A 26,559-nucleotide genomic window follows, 5' to 3' on the forward strand; every position below is an offset into this window, starting at 1 on the left:
CGATTTATTTTCAGTTTACCAGCAAGTGGTATTTAAGAATATTTACAGTTATATCTTATACTCATTGGTTATGCTTCTGCATTTGAATCAGGGGTTATTCCAAACATATATTTTTAAAGCACTGACATTTTCTAAGAAATGAAGTGCTTAGGTTTTTTTTTTTTAACTTTAAAAATTGTATAATATAACATATATACAAAGCAAAGAAAAAAAAGTAATAGTTTTCAAAACACTCTTTAACAAATAGTTACAGAACAGATCCCAGAGTTTGTCATGGGCTACTATACCATTATCTCAGATTTTTCCTTCTAGCTGCTCCAGAACATAGGATGCTAGAAGGAATAAATATTTGTTTGTCATCGCAATTGACTTTTAAATTTTTTTTGTGAAAAATAACATATATACAAAAGAAGTGCCTAGGGTTTTATACAAATCCTTGGCTCCTGGTGTTTATAAGTTTCCATCTGCTCTTTCCAGTAAGAAAAGAAAACATAAGTAAAAGGATATTATTGAAACTGCTGAATGTGTTGTAGGGCTTCTCAGCTGATGTCCATTTGCTCAACCCACAGAGGAATGCTTAGAGGTTGCAGGTTATATGCCTTTCACAGGATGAGTGCTGCTGTGGGCACTGCTTTTGCTTGGTTTCCTTTTATTTCATTGGCCACAATTCATTTACCTTTTTTTCAAACAAACAAACATATCCTTACTTCTGGAAACAGATTAACACTAGAAATATAAATAGAAGAAATAAATATAAATATAAATACGTGTAAATATAAATAGATTAACACTTATTAACACTAGAAATAGAAATTAGTTCTTTGCAAGAACTATATCAAAGGTATGATTCATGTACAAAGAGTTTTCAAGTCCAGGGTACAGGGAGAAAACTGCTATTGCACGCCATGGGATATGTTTAAAAGGAAACCATCAGCACTACCACAGCAACCACAGAGGTAAATAATGGGGGGAGGGATAAGAGTTAAGAGTAGGTTTAGCTTTCTCATTTGGCGAAGATGTGTTTATTGGTTTTCTTTTTCTTGGGAACAATGAAATGATCTCAAATTGAAAGTGTTGATGGACTGTGGACTTTGGGCACTATACATAATACCTAATGGATGCAGGTGGCTGAAGGATGCACGGACTGAGAAGTAGATTGGTGAACGATGGTGTATACTTATGAATGAATGCTGTGCTGCTACAAAAAGGAACAAAATCATGAAGGAAGCAATGATGTGAATGAACGTGTGGGACATTTGGTGAGGCAAAATAAGCCAGAAACAAAAGAACAACAATGGTATGGTCTCCTTTAGAAAATGCTTACAAGAAAACAGGGGCCTAGATTGTAAGCTTTTAGAGTAGACATATTTAGTCTGGCGTGGTAATTATTATTTCTGGATTTCGAGAGGCTGCTTTATGTATATATAACCTGATATTTAGAGATAAGAACGAAGCCAATCAGATTGGGGTTAAAGTAATTGAGAACACAGCGGGTAAGGTAGACAATGTCTATATTTTAGAACCACAAATACTCTTTGAGACCAATGGAAGAAAGGTTTATTTTGTCTGGAACTGAAATTTTCTGTAGCATATAATCTAACTCAACCTATCTGTACAGCTCATTTGAACAATGGAAACACAGGGAGCCCAGAATTAGAAACAAGTCCTTTAATCCCGTACAGCTTAATGTAATGCCTGGATACATCCTAGAGTTTATGAAACAGATAATCAAAAAGAATTAGCAAAGTTCCTTGAAGGATGGGAGAAAAAAAAATGGAACTATTAAATTTTACCATCAGGAAATCCCCTGATACTGTGTCAAACTTTAGGGATACCCAAATCAATAGGCCACAACCTTGATCTTGAGGCTTACTCTCATGAAGCTTATGTAGGTAGTGGAGAAGCTTAGACTACCTATAGGCATGCCTAAGAGTTACTTCTGGAGGACCTCTGTGTTGCTCAGATGTGGCCTCGCTCTCTCTAAGCCCAACTCTGCAAGTGAAATCCTTGACTTCTCCCCTACATGGGAGATGACATCCAGGGGTGAAAGTCTCCCTGGAGATGTAGGAAAGGACTCCCAGGGATGAATCTGGCCCTGGCACCGTGGGGTCAACAATTACATCCTGACTAGATGGGGGAAAGAAGTGTAACTAATAAAGTATCAGTGGAAGAGAGAGTTCAAATAGAGTCAAGAGGCTACTCTGGAGGTTGCTCTTATGCAAGTTTCAGTTAGACATTGCTACCTATCATAACTTGCCAAACACAAGCAGGACCTAGGGCAATATATAAGATTCCACAAGGGTCACATGCATTAGAGTAACTTTACAGAAACCTGCAACTTCAGATGGGTGCCTGGACCAGATAAGTTCTGAAATTTAGAGGGCCCAGCCTTTCCAGAACATCAGCTAGTTCCACCTCCTTACCCTGCATTTGTGACAGACCCTTTTTCATGAAAAAGTTAGAATGGCCATAGCCCAAACACCCCTAAAGAGAGGGATAGAAAGATCAAAGGTGATGGTGGAGTTATACAGAAAAGATTGTATTTAATAAATGAATATGAATGCTGAATAATTACATTGATATGTCTCTTAGTCTTCAGTATCTTGGAGCAGCTGGAAGTAGAAACCTAAAATTGTGAAATTGTAACTCATGTCAAAGCCTGAAATATGTTCTTCAACTAATTGTGGTGCTGTGTTTGAAGTTTATTGCTTTTTTGTATATATGCTATTTTTTCACAAAAAAGAAAGAAAAAAATTTCGATTGTGGTGAGAAAAAAAATATTAAAGCCTTCTAGCCTCCTATATTCTGGAGCAGCTAGAAGGAAAAATCTGAAAGATCATATATTAGCCCATGACAAACTCTGGGACCTGTCCAGTAAGTACTTATTGAAGAGCGCTTTGAAAGTGATTGCTTTTTTTTTTTTTTTTAACTTTATTGTATAGAATAGCATATACACAAAGCAAAGAAATAAAAAAGCAATCGTTTTCAAAGCACTCTTCAAAAAGTGGTTACAGGACAGATCCCAGAGTTTGTCATGGGTTATCATATGATCCTTTCAGATTTTTCCTTCCAGCTGCTCCAGAAAATAGGAGGCTAGAGGGCTTAAATATTTTTTTATCATCACAATCGACTTTTTTTTCCTTCTTTTTTTTTTGTGAAAAATTACATATATACAATAAAAGCTACAAATTTCAAGACATAGCACCACAATTAGTTGTAGAACACATTTCAGATTTGGACATGGGTTGCAATTTCACAATTTTAGGTTTTTACTTCAGCTGCTCTAAGATACTGGAGACTAAAAGACATATCAATTTAATGATTCAGCATTCATATTCATTTGTTAAGTCCTACCTTCTATGTATAATTCCACCATCACCTTTGATCTTTCCATACCTCTCTTTGGGGTTGTTTGGGCTATGGCAATTCTAAATTTTTTGTATTGGAAGGGTCTGTCACTAATGTGGGGTAGGGAGATGGAACTAGCTGATGTTCTCAAGAGCCTGGGCTAGGATTCAGGACTTATCTGGACCAGGGACCCATCTGGAGGTTGTAGGTTTCTATAAAGTTACTCTAGTGCCTGAAACCCCTGTGGAATCTTATAAATTACCCTAGGTGTTCTTTATGATTGGCTGGAATGGTCTTGCTGGGGGGTTGGCAGGTTATTATACGTAGCAAGGTCTACCTGAAGCTTGCATAAGAGCAACCTCCAAAGTAGCCTCTCTGCTACTGATACTTTATTAATTACTTCTTTCCCCCCATTTTGTCAGGATCTAATTGTTGATCCCATGGTGCCAGGTTTGGATTCATCCATGGAGCCTTCTCCCACATCGCCAGGGAGACTTTCACCCCTCGATGTCATGTCCTGTGTAGCAGAGAAGGCAATGATTTCACTTGCAGAGTTGGGCTTAGAGAGACTGAGACCACATCTGAGCAACAATAGAGGTCTTCCAGAAGTAGCTCTTAGGCATGCCTATAGGTAGTCTAAGCTTCTCCGCTACCCACATAAGCTTCACAAGAGTAAGGCATGGCCTATTGATTTGGGTGTCCCTAAAGTTTGACACAGTATCAGGGGATTCCATGATGGTAAGGTTAATAGTTCCACAGTCTTTCTCCCCTCCCTCAGGGGGCTTTGCCAGTAATTTTTTTTTTCACTGTTTATAATAAAAATATTTTTTTATTGTTATTAGCTAACATACAGTTTTTTTATAAATTAAAAAAATTAACTAACACAACATTTAGAAATCATTCCATTCTACATATGCAATCAGTAAGCCAGTAATTTTTTATTTTCTACTTAATATACTCTAGGATGTTTCCAGGCATTACAATGATCTATACAGGATTAAAGGACCTCTTTCTCATTCTGTGCTCTCTGTGTTTCAGTTGTTCAAATGAGCTATACAGATAGGTTGAATTAGATTATTTCCTACAGAAAATTTCAGTTGTAGATCTAATAAAACTTTCTTCCATTGGTCTCCAAGAGTATGTGTGGTTCTAAAATATAGACACTGTCTTCCTTACCCCTGTGTTCCAAATTACTTTAACCCCCACCTGTTCGGTTTCTTTCTTATCTCTAAATATCAGGTTATATTTATAAAAAACAACCTCTCAAAATCCAGAAATAATAATCACCACTCCAGACTTAATATGTCTGCTCTAAAAGCTTACAATCTAAGCCCCTGTTTTCTTATAAGCATTTTCTAAAGGTGACCATGCCATTATTGCTGTTTTGTTTCTGGCTTATTTTGTCTCACCAAATGTCCCACATGGTCATTCACGGCGTTGCGTGCCTCACGACATTGTTCCTTTTTGTAGCAGCACAGCCTTCGTCCATGAGTATACACCATCATTCACCACTCTCCTACGTCAGTGCATCCTTCAGCCACCTGCTTTCATCAAGCATCATGTAGAGGACCCAAAGTTCACAGTCCACCAACATTCTCAGTTTTAGACAATTTCATTGTTTCCAAGAGATAGAAAACCAATAAACACAACCTTACCAAATAGGAAATCTGAACTTCCTCTTAACTCTTGTCCCTCACCCCATTATTTACCTCTACCGTTGCTATGGTAGTGCTAATGGTTTTCTTTTGAACATAGCTCATAGCATGCAATAGCAGTTTTCCCCCTGTACCCTGGACTTAAACACTCTTTATACAAGAATCATATCTTTGAAGCAATTCTTATAAGAACTCATTCATATTTCTAGTGTGAGTCAGTGGGATATGTAGGTCTATACAACCCCTCTCAATCTTGTTCATCTTCAATATGATAATATTACATCTAGACCCACTAGAGAATCACCTGTAATCCTATCTATTCCCTTACATTGGAGTTCAACCTCATTAGCTAGCGGTTCACCCATCTCTAGCTTCTATGTATCTCTAAGTCCCCTGTATTCTGCATTATAAGTCTCTGATTATACCTTTATGCTAGTCATGAAAGTGGAATCATACAGTATCTGTCCTTTTGTGTCAGAGTTATTACTGAAAAGGCATTTCTTGATTCTACCATCTTATCTTTTTAATTTTATTTGTCAGATCTATATATTCTTTTCCCTCTTTCTCTTTGTATTCTTTAAATTATCCTTAGTAGTACTCTTTACTTCTGTGCCCTCCTCCAGACCTCCCTCTCCTGTCCTTTTTTTTTTTCAACAGGCAGAACTACTTTTAGTATTTCTTTTAGGGCTGGTTTCTTGTCGACAAATTCTTTCAAGACTTCTTTGTCTGTGAAATCTTTAATTTCTCCATCAATTTTAAAGGACAATTTGGCTGGGTACAGAATTCTTGGCTGGAAGTCTTTCTCTTTCAGGATTTTGAATATATCATACCACTGCCTTCTCACCTCCGGGGTGCTAGTTGAGTAGTCTGAACTCAGTCTTATTTGATTTCCCTTGTAGGCAGTAGATTGTTTTTCTCTTGCTGCTTTCAGGATTTTCTGCTTCTCTTCAACATTTGACAGACTGATTAGTATGTGCCTTGGGAAAGGCCTATTTAGATTTGTTCTGTTTGGAGTTCTTTGGGTTTCCTTGACTTTGTACTTTATGTACTTTAGAGGATTGAGAAGTTTTCCCTCATTATATCCTCAACTACTCTTCCTAGCCCTTTACTCCTCTCTTCTCCTTCTGGAACACCAATAATTCTTGTATTTGCGCGCTTTGTTTTGTTTATCATTTCCCTGAGTTCCCACTCAATTTCATCCATCTTATTGGCCATTTGCTGTTTTGAGTCTTCTGAGTCAATTATCCTGTCCTCTATATCGCTTATTTTTTCTTCTGTCTCTTCAAATATGGTGTTGTGTGCCTCTAGTATGTTTTTTATTTGGTGAACAGAGTCTTTAATCTCTGTGATTTCTGCTATTTTTTCTGTTTATTCTTTCAAATTCCTCTTTGTGCTCTTCTGCTGTTTTCTTGATCTCCTTTATATCATTTGCTATCCTGTTTATTTTATTAAGTAGAGTTGTATGAACATCTTTGATTAGTTGTTCCAACATCTGTGTCTCCTCAGGTGTTTTAATTTGGTCATTATGCAGAGCTATGTCTGTCTGCATTATGATATGCTTAGTGATCTTCTGCTATCTTTATTGCATGTATGCATCTTGATTGATTTACTTTGGGAGTTGATTTCTTTAAGTAGTCTAAGGCCTTGTGTTTGTGGGATGGTTGTGCAGCAGGGACAGGGCACGGCGTGGAGCACTCAGTACAGTGATCTGTTTCAGGGCAGGTATAGGTGCAGGTTGGGGATGTTATGCTGATGCTTGTGAATGTGGGCACCCAGTGGCCAGGGAGGATGTAGCTGTGCAGGTGCACTGGTCTGGGGGGCGTAACCCTGGTGTGCGCTGGTCTACGCGGCATGGGGCCCTTTGTGTGCATGCATAGAGCTGTGGCGGCAGGTCAGTGTTACACCTTTGTGGATTGGCAGCAGCTGTGACCGGGCCATGCATGTCAGCACCTTCTCAAAGCTGGGAAGTAAGGCTTTGGGTCGTATGTTCGCGTGGTTCTAGAACTGCTGTAAAGTGCGATTCCCAGAGCTAAATGACATGATTGGGGGCCTGTGCGCATGCGTGGGCCTGGCAGTGCCCTAAACGGATGTGCTGAGCTCAGGGAGGGCGGGGTGAGGCTGTGTGACATTATGGCGTGGGTAGCCTAGGTATGGAGGTTACTGCCCGTAGCCTTTCTTTGCTGGTAACAGCCTGCAGGGAACAGGGAGGGGTAGGTTGTCTTTGGGAGGGGTGTAGGAGAGGTGGGTTGGGCTGCACTTGGGCTGCACTGGGGGCTGGTGGGGTGGGAGTGCCTGGAGCACAGGGAATGGGAGCAGGTGAGGGTGGTCTCTGATCATGGGGTCGCGCCGCTGAGGGTAGCACACCCAAGGCACGCAGCCTGGCTTACTCCCCATTCCCGTGTTCCCGTCCGTGCACTCCCGCAGGCTCCGCACCTCCATGCCAGGCTCCAGCTTTCTGCCTCTCAGTTCCTCAGCCTCTGCAACCAGGGCTGCCCCATGTGGTTCAGAAGGCTCGCCCAGGTCAACTGCACTCCTGAATTGCTGCCTCAGTTGTCCTCCTGTCCCTTCTCTAACTTTTCCCTGGAGCAGAACTAATCTCACACTGCTCTAGTTGGCCATCTTCCTGAACCACTGCTTTTTTACTTCTTTGCTTTGTATATATGTAACACTTTACAATAAAAAAGTTAAAAAACATGTCCTTACTGCTGGAAACAGGGGCCTGATGCCATCTAGCCAGGGACAAGGCTAGACCAGTCAAATGTCCCCACTTTAGAACTGTAATCTTAAGTGGAGGGACAGACAGAAAACTCTGCTCCTTCTCTCCTGATGGTAGGGTCCTCATGGGCCTTTTTTGCTCTGAGACTACATTTGTGATGCCCATTTCTTAGCTTTGGGGCTGACTTGCTTCAGTGTATTCTGAAGCCTTGTTCTTTATCCTCTCATCAATTCTGAATGCACTTTCCCCCCATATTCTTCTAATAAATTCTATGTCTGTAGCTTTCAACTAAAAATTTCACGGATACGTTACTTACAATTCCATTCAAAACATTTCACTCAAATTGCAAATCGTATTGCAAGTGACATTATGAAATAGAAGGAAAACACTCATAGGTATTGTTCATCTATTGTGAATAACAACGTGTTTATGATTTTCTAAAAATTGTTTGAACAAATGCATCAGAACATTGTGGTTGAAAAATGCTGATGTTTAAACTTGGAAGCCACATTTAATGACAATCTATTTCTTGCTAGTTTTACATAGAGATGGTCTCTGGGATCCTTTCCAGCCTGAGGGTCCTGGAAATCTGATATAATGTAATTATGCCATTTGTAGAAAGATACTGGAGTGGGGAGGCATCTGACTTAGGAAGGGACTTTGGTTAAGGTGAAGTGGAATGGGGGAAGGAATCTGGGGTGTATGTGGGAATAGCAGCAGGGAAAACCTCAGGGCACCAGATAGGAGTTGGGTGAAAGAAAATAAACAGCTTTATCACACTGAATTTGGAGCTACTTTGGTACGTAAGCCATGTTCTGGGGATTTCCAACAGTGGGAATCCATTATATGTGATTTACAATTCCTTTCATAATATAGCCCCTCTATAAGCAAGCTGCCTGATAGACCCTATGAATTAGCGCTATTTTGCATACAAATGGCTGCACTGTCATGGTCAGAAATGACTCAACAAAAAATGGACAACTGACTTTGGGGCAGACAATCCACAGTCTGACTGGGGAGAGGCCTGTAGAAATGTCCTGCTCTGAAGAGCTCTGTCTAAACAAGGAATAAAGATGATTAGTAAGGGTAAGCCCCCTCTCTCTTTGGGATATAAGTAAGGAAATTTATGAAGCCTGCTATTCAGCAGGTAAAGAGAATATGTGTATTAGCAGAAGCTATGAAAAGTCAAAACTATGAATAAACTGTAATTATAAGTAACCAGAAGCCATGAAGTAGAAAAAAAGAGATAGGAATGTAGAGCAGAGAAAACCTTCATTTTGGAAATATGATAAATTATTCAACATGAAGATCTTTTTGTACCACTTGGAAATACTGCACACAATAGGACCAATATCCACTTAAATGCCTAACTGAGCTCCCAAACACATATGTATACAGCATGCAGATATAAGTGCATGCACAGAAGCCACCTCTAGAAGCTAGAATCCAAGAGGAAAATGAAACCCAATGCAATAAGAGAGAGTGTGTGGAGTTGCCTGGGATATTTGCCAATTTATGAGTCAGGGATTGGACTTTTACATGCCCTTGGAAATAGGATTTTAAGCTTTGAGTTACTTTGAGATAGAAGTTCTGGTTCCTCTGCTTAAAGCCAGAGATAAACTCTCAATGAAAAGATGGACTGGGGTGCAAGGGTAGTTCAGTGGTAAAATTCTCACCTGCCATGTGGTTTGATTCCCAGGGCATACACTTCCCCCAAAACAAAAACAAAACAAACAAAAAACCAAGCAAACAAAAATTCAACAAATGATGCTGCAATAATGAGATATTCACTTGGAAATATAATGAAATGTCACCCCGCCATACAGCATACAAAAAAAAAAAACAAAACAAAGATGGACCAAAAACAAACTGCCTAGCAGCATAATTGAGATGACAGTGAAGTCTGTCTGTCCTGCTCTGGGGTCAGGATGGGGAAAGAGTCTCCTTGACTATTTGTACCCATGAGCCTTCTGCTCTGTGATTTTGTAGGGTCTGGGAGCCCTGAACTGTGAAATTGTTTTAAAGTGTACTAATATCCATTTAAACAATTTTATAGCAATTTTATAATAATGTAAGTATGAAACAACTCTGGAGGAAGACACATCTTCAATGCTCTGTGAAGATGAGCTCACAATCCAGATTACAAATACAAGGAAACAATCCACCATGAGGGAAAGTGAGCAGACCACAGAAAACATTAGAATTAGAACCATAAGAACTTCAGATAATAAAATTACTGAGCAAAGACTTTAAAATATGTGCATTTAAAAAGATAGTGAAATATATTGGAAGATTAAAAAAAAATGAGTCAGGAATAAGACTTTATCCAAAAAGATTAGACGTATTGTAAGAAAATGTCAGGAACTTCAAAAAGGTTTTTGTTATTTTTTATTCGTTTTTCGTAAGTAGAGCAAAGTAGTGGTCTAGAAGTAGCCAGAAAAAGGGAAGAATGCAAACATTGTATTTGTTTTGATAAACAGAGTATGGGGAAATGAACATCAATCATTTCAAAAGACTTTGGGTTAAGAGCAAGATTTTAATAGATGAGATTGTAGAGGGAGTGTTTTTGAAGTATGAGAATATAGTTGAATTTATTTTCAAGGGAAAATGTTTTCAAAAGGCACATTGGAAAGAATTAGGAAGGGCTGATAAAGGAAAAAAGAGTTGGGGAACGTAACTCCAGAATCATTGGAAATTAACAGTACCTGAGAGTATTTGGTTGACCAGAGAGACTTACATTTTGTCTAGAGGCCCCTAAAAGCCAGTTGGGAAGAATGTCTGTGCTGCTTGCATTTGAGTTGACGTACTTGCATCTGAGGACCTAAGTGATTTAGCTAGCTAGCTGGCACATTTTCTACTCTCCACATTACCACAGGTGGCAGTGTTGATAAACTTTCTACCACTAAATATTAAGGACCCCTGTCTCTGGTTTCTAATAACAATTCTCCTCACTTTTCTTCAAGCCCTCTTCGGCAGTCTTCTCAAAGGACATTAAGCTTCTGCTAACAGTTTCTTCAAAGCCTTTTATGCTTTCCCTAATACTCTCATCAGAGTCTTTCCAGCTTCTGACCACTGCTCAGTTCTAAAGCTTCTCCTACCATTTAGGGTTTTATGCCAGTTACAGAAATTTGTGTTAGTCTTTCATCATTGTAAAAAATATTACCCCAAACTTAGCAGTTGAAAATCTTAAACATTTATTGTTCTCAAAGTTTCTGTGGATCAGGAATTTAGGAGCTCTTCGGCTGGGAGGTTCTGGTCTTGGGTCACATTATTATAAGCCAAGACTTAGTCCAAGGCTACAGCCATCTGCAGAATAGACTGGGGCTGAAAAATTTGCTTCCAAGGTGGCTCACTCACATGCCTGGCAGCACAGTCTTAGCTGTTGTCAAGAAGATTTAGTTTCTCATGATATGGACTCTTCCGTAGAACTTCGTGGATGGTCCCATGACATAGAACCTGACTTTCCTAGAATGACAGATTCAGGAGAGCAAACCAGAGGTGCAATGTTTTTTATGGTCTAGCTTTAGAAGATGCGCTGACATATCTGCAATATGCTATTGGTTATACAGATCAGCTGTCTTTAGTATGGGGAAGGACTACACAGGGCATAAATACTTAGAGTGAGAATCATTGGTGTCCACTTTGGTGGTTTTGACAATAATTTAAATTCTGTTGTGAACTCCCATTGTACTGATCTTTGTCAACTAAAGGCTTTTCTTTCCCTTTTTTTCTGTGACTCTATTGGTTGAAAGTGGTAGGATTTCATCATTTTAGACTGATAACCCATCTAATTCCAGAATTTCATATCTATAAAGTAAAAAAAAAAACCTTTTTGTGAGAGGAATAATGGTTTTCATCCATTGCCACCTACTGATAAGTGTAATTATTATGATTTTTCTATACTGACATTCCAAGGGATGTTCAGATTTGCACGGCCAGTTTAAACTGATGTAGTTTTAGTCAAGACATACTGAGGAATTTGGGCAAGGTATGTCTGTTATACCAGGAGCCAGTAGATATTTATTTCTTGGTATTTTCGGGTGACAAAGAAAAGTTGAAATTTCTGGCCAAAATTCAAGAGGCCTAACTCAAAACTATAAATTTCTTTGACTTGATTTTTAAAAGAACCAATGTATCAGCTCTTCTTTCTCTACAGAGGATTTTTTTTTTTAGAAAGTACAAAATGCTTTGGTAGTTTGGTTCTACCTAGTTTAGATAAGCGCCAAAACATTTAGAAGCCCAATAAAAAATTATTCTCACTTTTCCTTGACACACAAATATAAGATTAAATATCTCATAAGAATAGACTTTATTGGAAGGTTTTCTGGTTTGGGACTTCTGGCTTTAGCATGAAACAAGGGCCTTACAGCACAGTATTTAACAATACTATGAGTCTGAACAGTACCTGGAGGTAGAAAATCAAATGCCATTTGCATCTTCTATCTGAATAATTCATAGGGATTTATTTTGGTCTACATCTTTACCAGTACTAAATTTAAGGAATATTTTTAAACCTAATGATTTCAATTTAAAAATAACATTTTAATGGCTTAAGTATACATTTACTCAGTTTGTCATAATACCATTTTTAAAGAAACAATCATTTGCCCTTAAATAGATTACCTGCCCTTTAACCACTTGATCATTACATTTCCTTTTCACACAGAAGCTTCTGTGTGGTATAATTTTTTCACTTTAAATAATACACTATTAAGACATGTGAGGGGTATTTTTGACTATATCGTACCTATGGGTATTTGGTTTTTAAACATAATATGGTCTCAAAAGGTCTTGTATTGCAAAAACAAATTTAGAATAATAAAATTACTTTCTTAACCATATCCCCAAAATGGTTTTAATTTGAGCTTGGTTAAATCCTAGTTAATTTAGAGGTTACCTCTCCCCCCTAGACCAGCTGTCCACAGCAATTAAGACTGGCCTGTGTACTCCTGCTGAATGTTCTCATGTTGACTCACAGGGTTTGGAATTAAGGATTTTCTTCATGAGAGATGATTGCTGAGTATTTTCTATCATGTCCAAATGCCTCTGAGTGCTGAAAAGAGTCTGCATTTTAAATTTGATGCTTAAAAATTTTAATCCGTACTAGATATTTATATTCATTTATTCGATACTTTGTCAATTATATCTTAATTACTCGTGTTAGAATTTTTTTCTAAATAAAATAAGCCAGTCTGAAAAGGGAAATATGATTTAATTATATGGCATTCTGAGAAAGACAAAACTATGGATAAACTATGATGATCAGTGGTTGCTTCTGGGGGGAAGGGGAAGGGATGAATAGGTGAAACACAGGGGAATTTCTGACAATAAAATGATACTGTAGGCTACTGCAATGTTTGATATAAGGCATTATGTATTTTGTCAATGACCATAGAACTTTACAGGACAAATAGTGAACTTTCATATATGCAAATTAAAAAATAATCATTTAAGAGGTCAGGGGGTCCCAGGAAGGAATGTAAACTGTGACAAGAGAATTTAACTGTATGACAAATGTCTGAAACAACCTCACTGAAAGGGGTAGGGGATAAGGTGCTGGCCTAAGTAGCTGGAAATTAGTGAAGTCTATAAGCCTAAATGTAAACAGAGCTGTGTATAAGTGCTGCACTCTATTTGAAAAAGTCCTTTCTCACAGGGGTACAGATGAACAATTTTGATACTGTTACACATGCATAATGGAATTGAACAAGTGGGTAAGTGGTTAGTAGACTGTGGGAGCTGGGGTTCTTACTGTTGGAGTGGGAATTTGCACATAGCCAGGGGAGGAGACTACTGTGATCTCTGTGGTAATGGATTAGAATTGGAGACATCAGCATGAGCTCATGTTTAGCTTAATATAGATACAGAAGGTTTTGAATAGAAATGTTTATAGATATGTATATGGAGCTTAGGATAAGCACATTTATTTATTTTCTCTGTCAGTTGAAGGTCTTGTAGCAATGACAATGACACCTCTGTAGCAATGAGCACACCTAGTGCCCCGATCTTGGTTTCTAATACCATTCCCTGTTAAGGAAACCAGAGCTGAGTCTAGCACTGGGGAAGGAAATATACAAGATGAACTTGTACCATCTTGTAATACCAGAAATAAAGAACTACTCAAATACACACGTAGAAAAACAAAACACTATCACACCCATCAAAGAGGACATGTTAAAGGAGCACAGGACCCACTGAAAGAGGTAATGGCCAAAATTGGAACTATTTGGGCAAAAAAATAAATAAAATAGTATTGGACTAAAATCCAAAGAATAAATATACATGGATCCATACTAGTATAACAATGATTGAATAAATTATCATAGGAAAAAAAGATATCTCCTGTGTAGAAGAATTCCAAATAATTTATGTTGTTATTTCTCCCTAGAGGAGATGGAGCATAAAAGCCCACTCCTTAAGTGTAGCCTGTGCTTGGTGACTTTCGTCTAAAAGGTGCAATGTGGATAGAAGGGGGAACAGTAACATCATGTGGAAAAACCTGACAAACTGACCACCTCAAAGAAGTGATCGAAGTCAACATCAACATTCATAAATCATGTTGTTTGCATTTGTGATCTTCCTCCCTAAAAACCATAACCCTCATTTAATCAAGAAAAAACCATGAAACAAACCCAATATAGGTGTCTTCTACAAAAGTCCCTGATTTACACTCTTCAAAATTATTAGGGTCATGAAAAAAAGGACAGTCTGAGAAACTGTCACAGTTGAGGAAACAAACAGAAATGTAACTTGGTATCCTGGATAGGACCCTGGAACTGCAAAAGAGGCTCAGGAGCCCTCAGGAGGAAAGTCCTGGTAAGATGTGATGGAGTGAGCTAATTGGTCTTAATGAGCAAGTATGGATGGGTGAAGAGACATGGGTGGGTGGGTCAGTGATACTTGATTCGGAGAGGCTATGAGTTAAATTATATTGTAATATGGTCTCAAACTGACTACTTACGTACTGGTACTGAAAGTCAGACAAAATGACAGTTTAAGTAATTACATGGCTGCCCATATTATAAAGTACCATATAGAATTTCCTATGCCTCTCCCCAAATGATATTGTAACATTCCAGGGACATTGCCTTCAATGCACCAGTACTGATCTATTGACATGTCTCTAATTTCTAAAACAATTTTGTTGATTCCGTGGGATAATTCAGTAAATGATTTATTGGTATTTATATTCCTGCTGAAACATAATTCATCAATAATCTGAAGACAGGTGTTAATGCTATTAGTTGGTATGTATTCAAATGTATCTTGGAATACACATCATGGAAAAAGGTGTGTTTTAACAATTTTCCACGAACTGTGTTAATGTTCTTAAGGCATTTTAGTTTTAATAGAAGGGCCAAGATATGTGCTAAGATTTTCCAAAGAACTTTGTTTAGAAAGCTTTACTCCTGAGCATTAGGAAGAAAAAGGATAATAAGAGTAGGAAGATTTTATAGTGAAAAAACACTTGACTGGGCATGTGATTAGAAAGCACAAGTGGAATGTGGAAAACCATGTGCCATCACTGATATTGGCATCTAGTTTGCCAACCATCAAACAAGCCTTCATCAAGTGCTACTGGTGCAAGAAACTGCTTTAGATGTTATTAAAACCTTGTAAATATAGCCATTTGAGAAATTCTAGACCAATTGCCATTTCATCTCATGTGTGTTACTATGTGTGTGTGTGTGTGTGTGTGTGTGTGTGTGTGTGTGTCCATGGGAAAAATTGACTTACAGCAGTATCACATTAGCATTATGTTTTAGCATGTTGCTATGGAAACATATATAAAGATTTGTGGTCGACAGTAGGAAGCTCATATATAAGCAAGTTTTAGCATGATCAGGTACTGCCTGGTTAAAGGTAGTCAAATGGAGTCGGGCTGGGAGAGACTGCTACTTGTAACCAAAAATGTCATGGGGAGTGGTCAGATGGTGAAGGGATAGAATTGACCCTTTATTCTGGGAAGCTATTCAGGCCAGTGGAGTGGAGACAGCAGTAGGTCTGATGTCAACCAATTCAGCTAAGTTCAGCATCGGGTTGTCCCACCTCGAAGCTGAAACCAAGGTAATTAGCTTCAGGAATTCTGTCAGCAGTTGTGGGAACTTAGCTATGAAAAAGGGGCTCAAGGTCAGAACTATTTTCCATAGGATGGATGCTGGCTGAAGCTGGGAAGATGATCAAGCAAGTGATTCAGGAGAAGAAAGAGAGCCAAAAACCCAAATCTCTGATCTAAGATAAAAGAGCAGAATTGCATTAGTAAATTAATGTGGAGTGCCTCCAAAACAGTCTCTTTTAATTAAATACCTCCTACCCAAGGTCAGAACTGGTTAGAGAGATTGGCTGTGATCTAGGACACAGGATGGAGAGCTGAAGATGGAATCAACAGATTCAGGAAGGGCATATTTTGAATTGAAGGTCTTATTGCTGTTTTGTTTTATATATCAGTCTATGATGAGTGGTAAATGCTTTTCAGTGACTTGCATTTCAATTAGCTTTTTAATTTTGTGGGGAGATATTTTATCAGGTTTGGCAATAAATCTATGCTGCCTTTATAAAATGTACTGGGGAGATTTGCATCTTTTTCTATGATTTGATTTTGGAAATGGAATAATTTAATTTGACCTCTTTATTTTTACTTATAGCTTACCTTTCTTCTGTGATTATTGCCTTTCTCTCTCACTTCTGAGCTATTTGAAGAACTTTCCTAAAATTTCTCTTATGCAGATGGTCCTTTTGATATGGGAAAACCAAGATAAAGACTTACAAGGAAGGAGTGGGGTAGTCAAGACTAGAATGCAAATATCCTATCTTTTATTTTTATTTTGACCAAAGTTCTCTTTTATATCTAAATTCTAAATAATGTGATACTTTTTTTTTTTTTGGTAAAACAATGTTTCAATTCTGGAAAAGCAAAGTCCTCGTGATGACAGTGACCTTTCCCTTACGTGCAATTTGGAACCACTAAAAGATGTGAGGTTCTGTAGTTTTTAAATGGCTTATGAGTCCTGCCTCTTTCTTATTATGGGATGGCTTAGGTGAATTATACACTGTAAAAACAGGAAAATGCAATAAGTTTTGCTTTCTCTGAAGTTCTTCTATTTCTTCTACACATATACACACCCCAAATACAGTTTATGATGTTCAGAATCTGAAAGGGGTACATATATTTTTTTAACGTGTAACATCTCATTTCTACTCCTAGGATAAGACAATTTAACATATGAAAAATTCTTAAATGTCTTTTTTGTGTTATCTTTATTGTGGTCCATTTAAAAATGTATCTGTCCATAGGCTCCAAGACTGAACATGAAAAGATATGGTTAGTCTAAATTTTGGGGTTTAATTTAGGTAAGGAAATCTAACCAACATTATTTGATGAGAGAATCTGGATTTATTTAAACAAATTTCATAAATCAAAATGTATGAAAGTTTTATGTGTTTAGTTTTGTTGATAAAAACTTAAAGTACAATTTAACTATGCAAAATGAAAATATTTTAAATGTTAAAATGAATTGGAGAAAATAAAAATGACCTTAACATTTCCTTTGTGCTTCTACCTATTATATTCTGAGATTTACTGCCAGAAAAATTCACAAAGCTATGCTCTTGGGCACATAGGGCTAAAACTGGACCTACAAGCACAGAAAATTCAGGCACGCAATAAAGCGAATCATTTTGTTTTGTGCTTTGAGGCAGTCCACTTAGAAAAGAGTTGTATAGATTGCTTACTTTGTCCTTACTATAGTTCATGTTGTTAAATTTGGGCTATTATTTCCTTAAAGAAACCAGAAAAGTGAAACACACAATTTAAATGCATTTTCTAATCAAGATGTATAAACAGACTTTTGTCTATTTTATGTACGTTTTTACTTTTCATGAGAAACAAAGGGCTGACACCACTTGACATTTGCATTTGGATATTTGACTTTAATTTGTTTGTTATTCTGCAAAGGGAAAATGGTGAATCTGAATGTATTATTTGGCTTTATACAGATGATGTGCAAAAATATGATCCTTCATGGTTAGAGAACTAGGCTTTCGCACAATTTGAATTCCACTGGAAAATCTATGCAATATAAAGGTATACCTCTTAAATATCCTTTGCTATGGCACAACTGGAAACCAATTATGAAAAAAAAATCGAAAAACAATCATTCGGGTGGAAATTGTTGGTTGCCTTCTCAGTATTACTGCCTTATTCCTTCTCCGTAAGAATACCCTGATTTCATTTACATATCCTCCTCTCTTCTGAGCAGCTCTCTTCAAAGGACACTCATATGTCATCTAGTCTCCTTGCCACAATAATGGGCTCAGAAACCCAGGGCTAAACCAATGACCCCCAGCAATTATTTCACATGTGATACGTGGCCCAATCTGGGCCCATAAGATATGAGAAAGGAGTGCCAGGATTTTCTGAGAATGAAGTTTCTTCTTTTCTAAATACATTGTGGGGTGCAAATGTGAGGCCCAGAACTGCTTTAACCCCCACGGAGGAGGCCAACTTGAAGATACAGCCTACAATTTGGAGTACAGCTGAGGCATAGCTGAGAAAAGGAGACACGGTTTCTGGATTATGGCAAGCTTATAGCTAACACTACCCCTGAAATCCATTCTGCAGAAGGGTAGATTCTATTCTGCAGAAGGGTAGGTTTCCCCATGGCTTAAGTCAGTTTGCATTTTGTTTTCATCTAAGAGCATTCTGAACTGGTACACTTAGAGATGCAGAAATCAGGCATCTCAGATTTCTAGCAGCACCCTATTTGCCAGTAGTCTAAATATTTTCAAGAAACACAATTCATTAAATGTCAAATCAGATTTATTTTTAAATACGTTTAAGTTTTTAGGTAAATAGATTTATGAGTCATAAAATGTAATTTGTCAGATCACATATTGTGATTAGGGATCTGAAATGTATGGTCTGTATTTTTGTGGGTGATTCTTGTTGTGGTTTTCTCCAATTTTGACAAGGTACTTAAAAAGCACATCTTCAAAACACTCTGAAAACATTTCTCCATCTGTTTGCATTTACTTTGCTCAGTCCATCATGAAACAGCTACTTATATATCCTATGCTCTCTCCATTTTCCCCTGAAGAGTTTCATCATAGTAGCTACTATTTAATATTGATCAATAGAATAACTTTTTGAAACCCATATTTAGCAGAACTTCTCCATTCATTTAATATTTACTGAGTTTTCTTTTGACTTCTTGGTAGATTGCCCACTCGGTGTCAACATAGTGTTAATCAGCCTGCAGATACTGCCCCTGCCTCTAAGGGCTGGTTGACTTGTGATATAGACAGAAAAGGAAATAAACAGTTAATCTAAAGTGATGAGACTATTATAGGGCTAAGTCTTATGGAAACACATGGAAGGTGGCATGGAATCCAGATTTGGAGATCCAAAAAACACTAACCTCTAAACTGAGATTGCAAGGCTAAGCAGGAAAGAGGTTTTAGTCATGTGTCTTCATTTCCTGTGGCTACCATGACACCACATTTCCATAAACGGAGTGGCTTAAAACAACAGGGCGTTATTCTCTCACGCTTCTGCAGCCTAGAAATCAAGGCACTGGTAGAGCCATGCTCCCTCTGAGGGTCTAGGGAAGAATCTGTTCCAAGCCTCCCTCCTGGCGTGTCTGGTGGGTTCTGGCAGTCCTTGGCATTCCTTGGCTTGTGGCTTCATCACTCTCATTTCTGTCTCTGTCTTTGCATGGCCACCTTTCCTCTATGAGTGTCTTTTTATACTTGTGGGTCCATCTTCCCCTATTCTTATAAGGATGCATTGGATTTACAGCCCACCCTATTCTGATACGGTCCCATCATAACTTGATTACATCTGCAAAGACCCTATTTCCAGATATGATCATATTCATAGGTTCTGGGTTGACATGAATTTTTGGAGGACCCTATTCAACTCAAGCACCATGTGAAGTTCTGGGAGGCAAAGCAGAAGGAGTGAGGTCTACACAGAGGAACAGTGTACAGGCAAAGGGGAGGAGGGATCATGGTGTATTCTGCACAGCTACAAGGAATTCAAGATGCAGGAGCACAGAGTGTCCTCACTCATCAGAGGTTGACTATGAAGGACCTTAGAGATCTGTTAAGAAATTTGAACTTTATTCCGAGAGCATTAAAACCTTTGAAAGGAAGAAATTTTCCAACAGGTTGGGTAAAGGAGAGGTTTACCTTTTGGAGTGCACACTCAAAGGAAGTAATGAAGATTAGAGGCAGAGACCCATGGGGAAACTTTTGCAATAATTTTAGCAAGAAATGAAGGTGGTGGCTAGAGTGCTTCTAAAGAAGAATTAGTGAATTTTGTGATTAATTGGATGTTGTGGGGGGTGGGGTTTTAATTAAATGTATTACTTGATAGGTGTCAGATTCCATGTTTTACCTCCCAAGAACACTTTTGGACTTGAATGGCTTTTATTCAGCTATACCCTGGGAAAGACAGAGTGCACGAGAGACACCTATATCAGTATAGTGAGCCTGTGTGCACAAAAGTGCACTGTGAACAACATAGGCATGTAAGTGTGAGATAGTCATCCCAAGAGGCTTGAATAATCACAATCTCAGAGCATCCCTGAGTGCTGAGTGCAAGTCACACTGGGCACAAATTCACAAATTGATCAGTTGTAGTGCATGTGCTTTTGAACTCCAAACTAACCGTGAGGTCACCATTGTTAGGAAGTTTTGAAGTGGTTGGAAAATGTGAAAAATGCAATTCAACTTATAATTAAAGGCATTTGAATTGAGGTTGTTTTGGGGGAACTTGCAATTTGAAGAAACTGTTAAGAGAAAAGGGGAAAACTGAAGAGAAAATGCAAACTGAAAAGCAGCTGGCTAAAACTAACAACCAGCAAATGAAAGAGCAGGGCAACACGTTCTTATACTAAATTTCAATTGCTTTTGTATGGTAATGTAATTCCTTAGAATCCTTTGTAGTAGCTTGTTTTTCTCAGGCTTTTTTTTTTTTTTTAATTTCTTCAATATATATTCCCTGTAGTAGTATCTACCCCAGAGAAACATGTTCTTAAATCTAATCCATTCCTGTGGATGTAAACCCATTGTCTGCAGGACCTTTTGATGAGGCTACCTCAATTAAGGTATGTCTTACCTCAGTCAGGATGGGCTTTAATCCTGTTGCTGGACTCTTAATGAAATTCAAAAAGAGAGAGGCAAAAGTCACAGAAGCCAGAAACTGCAATCAATAAAACCCAGAAGAGAGGGGGAGAGACCAGCAGACACTACCATGTGCCTTACCACGTGGCATAGGGGCCAGAGATCGCCGGCAGCCAGTCTTTGGGAAGAAAGCATCACCCTGATGATGTCTTGATTTGGACATTTCCCTTGCCTTAAAATCATGAATAAATTTCCATTGTTTAAGCCAAACCATTTCATGGTATTTGCTTTGAGAAGCATAGTAAACTAAAACCAATTCCTAAATATGAAAGGAAAGAGAAAAAAAACCCCTCCTTCATTAAAACATTTCTGGTGACAGCGTATTGCTACTTGGTCTCTTTATGAGCTGTCAATGGCACAAACAACCCCAAAGACTTGCATATGCACTTCTGTAATATTCACACTGTGGGAAAAAAACACTTTTTCTTTTCAAGGTGAAGTATTTTACACTGTACATTATCATTTCTACTATTAGTAGCCTGGAAAAGAAAATAATAAAAGATGATCCTCACAAAAAAGTTGACTCTCAAACTAAAATTTATGTATTTACATTAGTTTTTTGCTTTTTTATTGTAAAACATAAACACACAGGCAGAAAAGGACCCAGAACAAAAATGTGAAGGTCAAAGATTTATTGCAAGGCCAACACCCTCACAATCATGACAATGGAGAAACAGAAAATTCCTGGGACCCAGAAGCACACCTATGGATCTAAACCAATATACCTGTGTACCCTAGTGTATTAGTTAGGGTTCTCTAGAGAAACAGAATCAACAGGGAACACTTGCAAATATAAAATTCATGAAAGTGTCTCACGTGACCGTAGGAATGCAGAGTCCAAAATCCACAGGGCAGGCTACGAAGCTGATGACTCCAATGGATGGCCTGGATGAACTCCACAGGAGAGGCTTACCAGCCAAAGCAGGAATGGAATCTGTCTCCTCTGAGTCCTCCTTAAAAGGCTTCCCATGATTGGATTTAGCATCACTAATTGCAGAAGACACTCCCCTTTGGCTGATTACAAATGGAATCAGCTGTGGATGTAGCTGACGTGATCATGACCTAATCCTATAAAATGTCCTCATTGCAACAGACAGGCCAGCACTTGCCCAATCAGATGAACAGGTACCACAACTTGGCCAAGTTGACACCTGTCCCCAACCATGACAGTCCACCCCTTGTCAACTTGGCATATATATATATGCCTTAGACCATACTTAATTTCCAAATGAAAACAAATAAGCACACATTTTTTCTTTTACCTGACAATACTCAACTGTCCAGCATATAACTGGAAACACATTAAATCTCTCCAGAATAGGGTGCAAATCCTTGGGCAACATTCATTCTTAAACTTGATATCTTACAACTTAAATAGTATAACACAAACAAAACAGCATTACAGTCCTCGTTTCTGTAACTGATCACATGGTCGAAGTTCATATTTATCACTACCTTCTTCCACTACCCATTCCATGTTCCCTTTCCCCTCAGCAAGCACTTCAGCTGGCCGTGGTTCTTTGCCTGGTGGGGTGACCCAAACCTTCATTCCTGAAGTCTCAGAGCCATTAGTGGTCCTGCCTGGATTGTGTTGTTGCAGTTTTCCATTGATTTTAATCACAGGGCATGGTAGTACTAATAGACGCCCCAGGGGATCTCCTATATTCCAAGAAAATTCTTCTTTACCTCCATTATGTAGTTGCAGTCCTACTTCCTTCTGATAGTCAGGGTCAATTACCCCAGACAATAATGTAATCCCCTTCTTGGTGTGTTGATCCAGAGGCATAAGTAGCCCAAAGTGGCCAGGTGGCAATCTTAACTTCCAGTTCAGTGGTATCACTGTTGTTTCTCCTGGAGAAAGCACACCCCGCTTTGGAACTAAAACCTGTAGACCAGCAGAACTCAGGGTAGCAGGGACAGGAAGCAAAAATTTTCCTAGTGGATCACTAGGAGTAATAGTGAGTGGCACCACACCCATTTCCACCCCTTGGTTCCTGGACCCATGGATCCTGGCTATGGGAGAAACAGCACCATACAGTGGATGCTGATTCAGAGCATACACAGCTTCCTGGAGAACATTACCCCAGCCTTTCAAGGTATTGCCACCTAGTTGGCACTGTAGTTGAGTTTTCAAAAGGCCATTCCACCGTTCTATCAATCCAGCAGCTTCTGGATGATGGGGAACATGGTAAGACCAGAGAATTCCATGAGCATGTGCCCATTCCCGCACTTCATTTGCTGTGAAGTGTGTTCCTTGATCCGAAGCAATGCTATGTGGAATACCATGACGATGGATAAGGCATTCTGTAAGCCCACGGATAGTAGTTTTGGCAGAAGCATTGCGAGCAGGGAAAGCAAACCCATATCCAGAGTATGTGTCTATTCCAGTTAGAACAAATCACTGCCCCTTCCATGAAGGGAGTGGTCCAATGTAATCAACCTGCCACCATGTAGCTGGCTGGTCACCTCAGGGAATGGTGCCATATCGGGGGCTGAGTGTGGGTCTCTGCTGCTGGCAGATTGGGCACTCAGCAGTGGCTGTAGCCAGGTCAGCCTTGGTGAGTGGAAGTCCATGTTGCTGAGCCCATGCATAACCTCTATCCCTACCACCATGACCACTTTGTTCATGAGCCCATTGGGCAATAACAGGAGCTGCTGAGGAAAGAGGCTGACTGGTATCCATAGAACGGGTCATCTTATCCACTTGATTATTAAAATTTTCCTCTGCTGAAGTCACCCTCTGATGTGCATTCACATGGGACACAAATATCTTCAGGTTTTTAGCCCACTCAGAAAGGTCTATCCACATACTTCTTCCCCAGACCTCTTTGTCACCAATTTTCCAATTATGGTCTTTCCAAGTCCCTGACCATCCCTATTGTGTTTAAGGATTCCAGCTCAGTGACAGCAGTTCCTACAGTAATATCTGACCTACAGAGAAGTGCAACCACAGAGCTCTTGAGGGATGATGGTGCTAGTCTCACAAATTTATTTCTCACTGTTCTGGTAAAAGGTGCATCCTCTGGACATTCCTGGGGTGTAAGAGCAGGCTTTGCATGATAAATCCACTCTAACATCCCAATCTCTCTAAGCCTCTGGATCCCCTCATCTACATTATACCAGGGCAGTTCTGGCATTTCAACCTCAGGTAATGTTGGCCACCTTTTGATCCATGTTTCAACCAACCACCCAAACAAACTGTTAACACCTTTTCTAACTGCTCTAGCTATAACATTGAATGCAGAATCTCTGCTTAGTGGGCCCATATCAATAAATTCAGCCTGATCCAGCCTTATATTCCTCCCACCATTATCCCACACTCTTAAAATCCATTGCCACACATATTCCCCTGATTTCTGTCTATATAAATTGGAAAACTCACACAGTTCTTTTGGAGTATAACGTACCTCCTCATGTGTGATACTTTGTACCTCACCTTTAGGGGCCTGTTGGGACTTTAGTCTAGTTATAGGTCTAGAATAAATGACGGGTGGTGGGGGTGGGTCATGAAAAGGATTAGAAATATCTTCCAAGCCATTTGCTTCAGGGCTTTCATTTGCAGTTTCATCTGGTGAAACAGGATTAATAACTCTAGGGCTAATCCCTTCAGGAGGAGGTTGGGTGGCCAATTCCTCAAGGCAGGCTGGAGGTGGGGCGGCTATGTCCTCAGGGCAGACTATTACAGGGTTATCTAAAGAAGGCTCAGCATGGTCTAGGGTTTCAACCTCACCCCCAACATCATTATCAATCCATATGTCACCATCCCATTTTTCAGGGTCCCACTCCTTTCCAATCAATGCCCTCACTTTAACGGCAGACACCATGCAAGACTGAGATTTCAGTTTACGTTGTAAAGTTGCTACTCTAACAATAAGATTCTGAGTCTGATTTTCAGAGATCTCAAGTCTACGGCTACAGGAAATAAAATTTTCCTTCAGGATACTCATAGAAACCTCTACATCTTTCAGACGGCACTTAAGCTTCTTGTTTGAAGCCTTAAGCCCATCCCTTTCACCCTTTAATGTAGACAGTGTATCTAACAACAACCAACCAACATCTCTATAACTCTTATTTCTACAAAACTCTGTAAAGGTGTCAAAAACGTTATCCCCCAGAGTCTGGCTTCGTACAAGCGAAGCATTAGGAGAATCAAATGATGATATTTTGACTATCTCCTTTGCCAACTCAGTCCATGGATTGGGAGTGTCATTCTGATTATGGAAATCAGAGTCCTTGGTGTCTCTGAGCCCAGTCAGAGTAGAAAACCATTCATAAAAACCCATTTTTAAGATTCTGTTCCTTAAGAACCACTCCTGGTACCAAGATGTATTAGTTAGGGTTCTCTAGAGAAACAGAATCAACAGGGAACACTTGCAAATATAAAATTTATGAAAGTGTCTCACGTGACCGTAGGAATGCAGAGTCCAAAATCCACAGGGCAGGCTACGAAGCTGATGACTCCAATGGATGGCCTGGATGAACTCCACAGGAGAGGCTTACCAGCCAAAGCAGGAATGGAATCTGTCTCCTCTGAGTCCTCCTTAAAAGGCTTCCCATGATTGGATTTAGCATCACTAATTGCAGAAGACACTCCCCTTTGGCTGATTACAAATGGAATCAGCTGTGGATGTAGCTGACGTGATCATGACCTAATCCTATAAAATGTCCTCATTGCAACAGACAGGCCAGCACTTGCCCAATCAGATGAACAGGTACCACAACTTGGCCAAGTTGACACCTGTCCCCAACCATGACACCTAGTTACTGCTCTTTACTTCCTCTTTCCTCACATTTCCATTGCCATAATTTTCATGATAATCATATGGGTTTACTGCATCAGTACATATTCTTTCAGCACAACAGTTTAGTATCAGGTTTTTGAAATTGGCATAAGTGGATTCACCAAGTATATATTCTTTTAGTCTTGGATTCTTCACGCCACATTATGTTTGTGAGACTCACCTGCAGTGTATTTTTTGCAGTTGTAAACTCACACAATTCACAAGATTTGCATGGATGTGCCAGGACTTGTTCATTCTACTTTTTTGTTTGTTTGTTTGCTATAGGGTGGGGTCATATTTCATCCTTTTTCCATGGGAGTAACCTGTTACTGCAGCACCATTTGTTGAATTTAGTTTGCTGGTTTGGGAAGTGCATGGGCCGGGAATCAAACCTGAGTCGCCCGCATGGCAGGCGAGTATTCCTCCACTGAACTACCCTTGCAACCGCCACTGTTTATTCTCCTGTAGATGGTCTTCTCTGTGGCTTCCAGTTTGGAACTATTAGGAACATTGCTACTATAACTTTTTTGTGTCTTTTGGTGCCTATTTTTCTGTCGAGTTGTCTTTTTTCTTATCAAACTTAGGAATAGTCTGTGTATTCAGATGTGAGTCCTTTGTCAGGAGAAATGCTATACCTACCTATAGGTAATTTGATTTTGCATTGACATTCCTACACTTATATACTAATTCTAATCATTTAACTTTAGATTCTTATGCATTTTCTGTGCACATAATTATATCATTTCTGAATAATGAAAGGTTTGCTTTATTCTTTCCATTTTCGTATCTTTTATTTCCATTTCTTTATTTCTTTAACTGACTAGCACCTCTAGCACAATGTTGAATAAAAGCAATAATGGAATCCTTGTCTTGT

Source organism: Tamandua tetradactyla, chromosome 25 (assembly GCF_023851605.1).
Source record: "Tamandua tetradactyla isolate mTamTet1 chromosome 25, mTamTet1.pri, whole genome shotgun sequence".
NCBI classification, from domain to species: domain Eukaryota; kingdom Metazoa; phylum Chordata; class Mammalia; order Pilosa; family Myrmecophagidae; genus Tamandua; species Tamandua tetradactyla.